At 39.1% G+C, this 5504-nt stretch overlaps 1 protein-coding gene across 49 annotated transcripts in view; it reads right to left on the bottom strand.

Annotated features, from left to right (window-relative positions):
- The window catches only part of Rims2 (regulating synaptic membrane exocytosis 2), a 498312-nt gene that overhangs the window by 167091 nt on the left and 325717 nt on the right, over positions 1-5504 (bottom strand). The gene's annotated exons all lie outside the window — the stretch shown is intronic.

Here is a 5504-nt window from a genome sequence, read left to right as displayed (position 1 = left end):
CCCAGTATAAGGGAATGCCAGGGCCAGGAATGGGAATGGGTGGGTTGGGGAGCAGGGACGTGAGGGAATAGGGGATTTTTGGAGGGGAAACTAGAAAAGGGGGTAACATTTGAAATGTAAATAAAGAAAATATCTAATAAAAAATAAAAATAATAAAAAAATCATTGGCTCATACTAATATAATATTTAATCATTGTTTCAATACATATATGTTGACTTCACAAGATGTACTATATACTACACATGGTAATAGGATTTTTTGGACAAAGTCACGATCATGATAAGATATAAGAAAATGTATAATCCAAAAGGCAAGAACTTGACAAGTAGAGGGAAACCAAATGAAACTGTAGAATAGACAAGAGATAAAATAAGAAATAGTATTATTATGTGGTGGTACACACAGACACAGACACACAAATACACAAGCATGCATACACAAAAGTATGCACACACAAATTCACACTGATAAAGGGAGAATAATATCAATAAAGGTTGGTAAATTATAGGGATGGCAAAAATCACTAAGAAGGAGTGAGAGAGACAGGGGCCAAACTATAGAGGGAGAAACTTAGGATATGATGGCATAAAGAAAGCCATACATAAAATTAACCGCTCATCTATAGTCTCTGCTTCCTGTGGTGCTCATTCACGTTTTACAGTCCTCAGAGAGTGAAAAGGGACACTTAAGACCATTATTGTGTCTCCATAGAGTTCATGGTCTTCCTTTCTCTTATTTTATTTATTTATTTATTTATTTATTAATAAAAATTTTTCCCCAATTTTTTATTAGGTATTTACTTCAGTTACATTTCAAATGCTATCCCAAAAATCCCCTATACCCTCCCCCAGCCCTGCTCCCCTACCCACCCACTCCCACTTCTTGGCCCTGGCCTTCCCCTGTACTGGGGCATATAAAGTTTACAAGACCAAGGGGCCTCTCTTCCTAATGATGGCTGACTAGGCCATCTTCTGCTATATATGCAGCTAACGACTCGAGCTCAGGGGGTACTGGTTAGTTCATATTGTTGTTCCACCTANAGGGTTGCAGCCCCCTTCAGATTCTTGGGTACATTCTCTAGCTCCTCCATTGAGGGCCCTGTGTTCCATCCAATAGCTGACTGTGAGCATCCACTTCTGTGTTTGCCAGGCATTGGCAGAGCCTCAAAGAGGCCGCTATATCAGGGTCTCAGTGTCAGCATCTGAGCTCACAGGGAATTTGCAGGTTAACAGCCCACTTAAGAGGAAGGAAGACACCAAACGCAGACACTATTGCATATGTCCTCCTTCCTCCTAAGTGGGCTGTTAACCTGCAAATTCCCTGTAAGCTCAGATGCTGACACCGAGCCACCTTCCAATCACTTTCTAAGTCAGTAATCATTTGGGACCTGCCTGGCTTTCTGCAGGGATTATCCTAATCCCTATGGCTATAATAGATGGCAATACATACACATGTAGAAATTGTTAACAGTCTTGAACCTCAATTTCCAGACTTCAATAAATAAATCCCTTATCTTTATTTTCCCTTCTTACATCAGTCCCATAATTCTGAGAAAATATTATGGATCTTTGAATATGATGAAACCACTTCGAACTCAGAAACATTAAAGTTGAATACCTGAAGTTTTAAATGTATTGTTTGAAAATTCTTACGTATGCATAATGAATGTTGATCTTATCTGCTTCCCACAACCGTTATCCCAAAATATCCCTAACACATCCTCTTCCCCACTCATGTCCCCCTACCTTCTCCATTATCCACTGAGTTCAGAGAGTGTTGACTATACTCATGTGGACTTAGGGTCATCCACTGAAGCACAGGCAAACAACCACTAAGGAGAAGCAATTCTCTCTTTATATTCTCTTTTGTTCAACTGCTAATATTGCCTTAGACCTGAGAAGACCTGAGAATTGCATTACCCTCCATTCTATAGAGGAATGTAGAGTCAGTACCATGGCTACTCTGGCCAGAATATAAACATGCCCTTAGTACATACCTTTTATCCCAAACAATGAGGTTTGGGGGACAAACTAATGAATCAGAGAAAGATTTGACAGAAAAGGATATACCAAACTATCGCAAGAACAGCATGGGGAACAAAGGTTATTAAACAAAGCTCAGAAAGAGGCAGTGAAATTGAGTTGAAATTTGGTTTAGTCAGTTCAGTTGAGTGGAGTTGGGAGGGGGGTCAATTAGGAGTCAATGCAGTGTAATGGAGTTGAGCTTGTTCTTGAGTTCATGCAGTTCAGTGAAGGTTAGCAGAGGCAGTTGAAGCCAGAAAATAAGAAGGAGTAGAAGATAAGAACAAATTGTCAGAGTCAGTTTGAGACCAAGCAGAGCATTCGATAAGAAGCTGCGACAGTAATTAGGTAGTATTTACCTTAGCTTGTGCTAAGGGTTTCTCCTCAGTGCTTTCAGAAACTCAGACACCTCAATCATTGCACAGTTAGGCAGGGTCATTCTCAATGTCATGCCTTAAGATCAAAGGCTGGGAGTTTTTCTTAAGGCTTTTTCTAAAATTCTATTTTTCAATATTTTTCAAGTATTATTAAGTTCAATTTATTACACCCTCTCTCTTCTTTCTATTTCCATCTATCTTTATATGTGTGTTTTTTCTTTATGCATTCTTCCCTCCAAACCAACCACTCAGATGCTCTTCAAAGTAGCTATTTTAGGGAACAAAGTTACCACACTCAGCTCTGATGGAAACATAAGTATATGTAGTACCTACAGTCATAACTCTAAGTTCATTATCAGAAATATATAACATTCTAAATCACTGAGGAAGTATTGACTCATATTCATTTTTGCTTTGAGAATTTTACTCTTATATTTTTTGAAATATCACTGACCCCCTAGCTTACTATGACATAAATCTAATTAATTCATTTTAAAAAGATAAAACATTTTTGTTGTCTTTTAAATGGTATCTTTACATAAATGCCCACCACCATTTGCCAGCCATCAATACCAGTAATTCCCTTGTGTATGTATGGCCATAAGGAAAAAGAAAATAAGCCGGGCAGTGGTGGCACACACTTTTAATCCCAGCACTTGGGAGGCAGGGACAGGCAGATTTCTGAGTTCGAGGACAGCCTGGTCTACAGAGCAAGTTCCAGGACAGCCAGGACTACACAGAGAAACACTGTCTTGAAAAAAAAGAAAAGAAAAGAAAAAAGAAAGAAAAAGTAATAATAGGAAAATAAGTAGGATACAGAAGTATATTTTAAGAATATGAAGGGCATAATTTTCAAGTGAAGGTTATACCTTACCAATTATATTAATGAAGAGTAGCACAATATCCATTCTAAACATTTTTACTAAACATTGATTATGTTTTAAAATGCACAGAGAGTCAAGGGTAATTTTGTAACAGTCGGCATTACTTGACAAGAAGGTAAAGAAACATGACTACAATTAGTTATTAGTTTTCTCTCTTGAAGTATCAAGTTTATCAAATATTACTTTCACCCCAAAGAAACAAAACTCCTAACCTTTCCAATAGTTTCTTTAGCGAAAGCCTTGAATCCCTGGTTAAGCCCTCAGGGATCTGGGTACCACAGTGAGATCATAAACTCCTTCCCTCCATTTCATGCTTATTTCCTGCTATCTCTACCTCGTGGATAGTGCTATCCCCAAAACTAAGTTAAAGAATGGCTACTTAGAGATTAGAGCTTCTCTTCACATTTTCAATATAGACATAATTTCCCCTTTTAAGAGATTAACTAAGCTGAAGAAAAGCTGTGTGTTTTAGTTCAAAAGCCACTAATTGTGGAAGAGATGAAATGAATAAAATTTCAACTTTGTTAAAATACTTAACAAAGGAAGTATAAGGAAATAAGGAAAGTTACAATGTTCCTGAGAATTAAAGCAGTCAGGTGAGCAAAGCTCTCTACTGAAATAAGAGAGCTCAGAAAATCAATCTCACTCCATCAAAGAAAAGAGTCATGCACATCTTTGCAATCTAGAAGGAAAGTAGCATTTAAACTGAGATTACAAAGACAGAGCAACTTCAACGTAATCTGCATCTGAGTCTGCACAGCATAACCTAAGGATGAAGCTCATTATATCTAGAATAGTTAGGAGAGTGACAGGTAAATAAATATTTTGACAGTTGGTTGACATTATGCAGATTGGTAGCAAAAATTATAATATAGAGAAAGATGAAAGCCAGTTGCTAAAATCACTAATGAAAAATAAAATAGCAAAACTAAGAGGTCAAATTTAAGAGCCATATGCAAAGGCTATGGGATTTCTGTGCTCAGTCTTATCATATAAAAAAAATAAGATAATAAGCATAACATTTCTTCTAGCTCACCTTCATTCCTTTGTGATACCCACTAATCCACAGAACCACTCTCTAGGAGGGAACCAAAGCCTCCACACTAGGCTGACACATAGACACTCTCTCTGGAGTTGCTCTTAGCCCTCAGCAGTCTGCAAACAAAAGGCCTTCCTCACAGGCAATATTCATCCTCTAGGGACTTGACCTTATGCTATAAACCAAGGGTCTACCTAGTTCTTTCTTGATATCAATTTTACCCTTTTCTTCTAATCTCCATTCACTTCTGACTTCTGCTGACTCACAGAACCAGTGACTCTCTCTACCACAGTCCTGACAGCCACCACACTTTACCAAGCAGAGAAATGATGGAATTAATGAACATTATTAATCATAAGGTATGGCACAGATATCTAACTAGCATTCCACCAAAACCCTAGAGGATTTACCTTCTTCTTAGTAACCCATGGAACTTTCTCCAAAACTGACCATATACTTGGACACTACGCAAGTTAAAACAGATACAAAAAAAAAAAAAACTGAAACAACACTATGCAAACTATATGACATCATGGAGTAAAGCTGGATTCGACAACATAACAAACAGCAGAAAGTATATAATCTGATGGGAGCTCTGAGTGAAAATTGGGAAAAAGCAAAAGAGGGAAAATAAAACCTTTGTAGAATTAAATGAAAATAAAAACACATTATACACAAGGCTATAGGAAACAATGAAGTAGCTGACACATAGCACTAGGTGCATACATCAACAGTCAGGAGAGGTCTCATACTGATATCAGCATATTTAAAAGAAGAGGAAGAGGAGCAGGAGGAGGAGGAGGAGGAGGAGGAAGACGAGGAGGAAGAGGAGGAGGAGGAGGAGCAGGAAGGAGGAGGAGGGAGGAGGAGGGAGAAGGAGGAAGAAGAGGAGAAGGAGGAGGAAGATGAGGAGGAAGACGAGGAGGAAGAGGAGGAGGAGCAGGAAGAGGAGGAGGGAGGAGGAGTGTGGAGGAGGAGGGAGAAGGAAGAAGAGGAGGAGAAGGAGGAGGAGGAAGACGAGGAGGAAGAGGAGGAGGAGCAGGAAGAGGAGGAGGGAGGAGGAGTGTGGAGGAGGAGGGAGAAGGAAGAAGAAGAGGAGGAGAAGGAGGAGGAAGATGAGGAGGAAGAGGAGGAGGAGGAGGAAGACGAGGAGAAAGAGGAGGAGGAGCAGGAAGAGGAGGA

The sequence above is a fragment of the Mus pahari genome, chromosome 17 (genome assembly GCF_900095145.1).
Source record: "Mus pahari chromosome 17, PAHARI_EIJ_v1.1, whole genome shotgun sequence".
NCBI lineage: Eukaryota > Metazoa > Chordata > Mammalia > Rodentia > Muridae > Mus > Mus pahari.
Note: the sequence above shows the minus strand (reverse complement) of the source record. Positions and strands in the feature narration are given on the sequence as shown.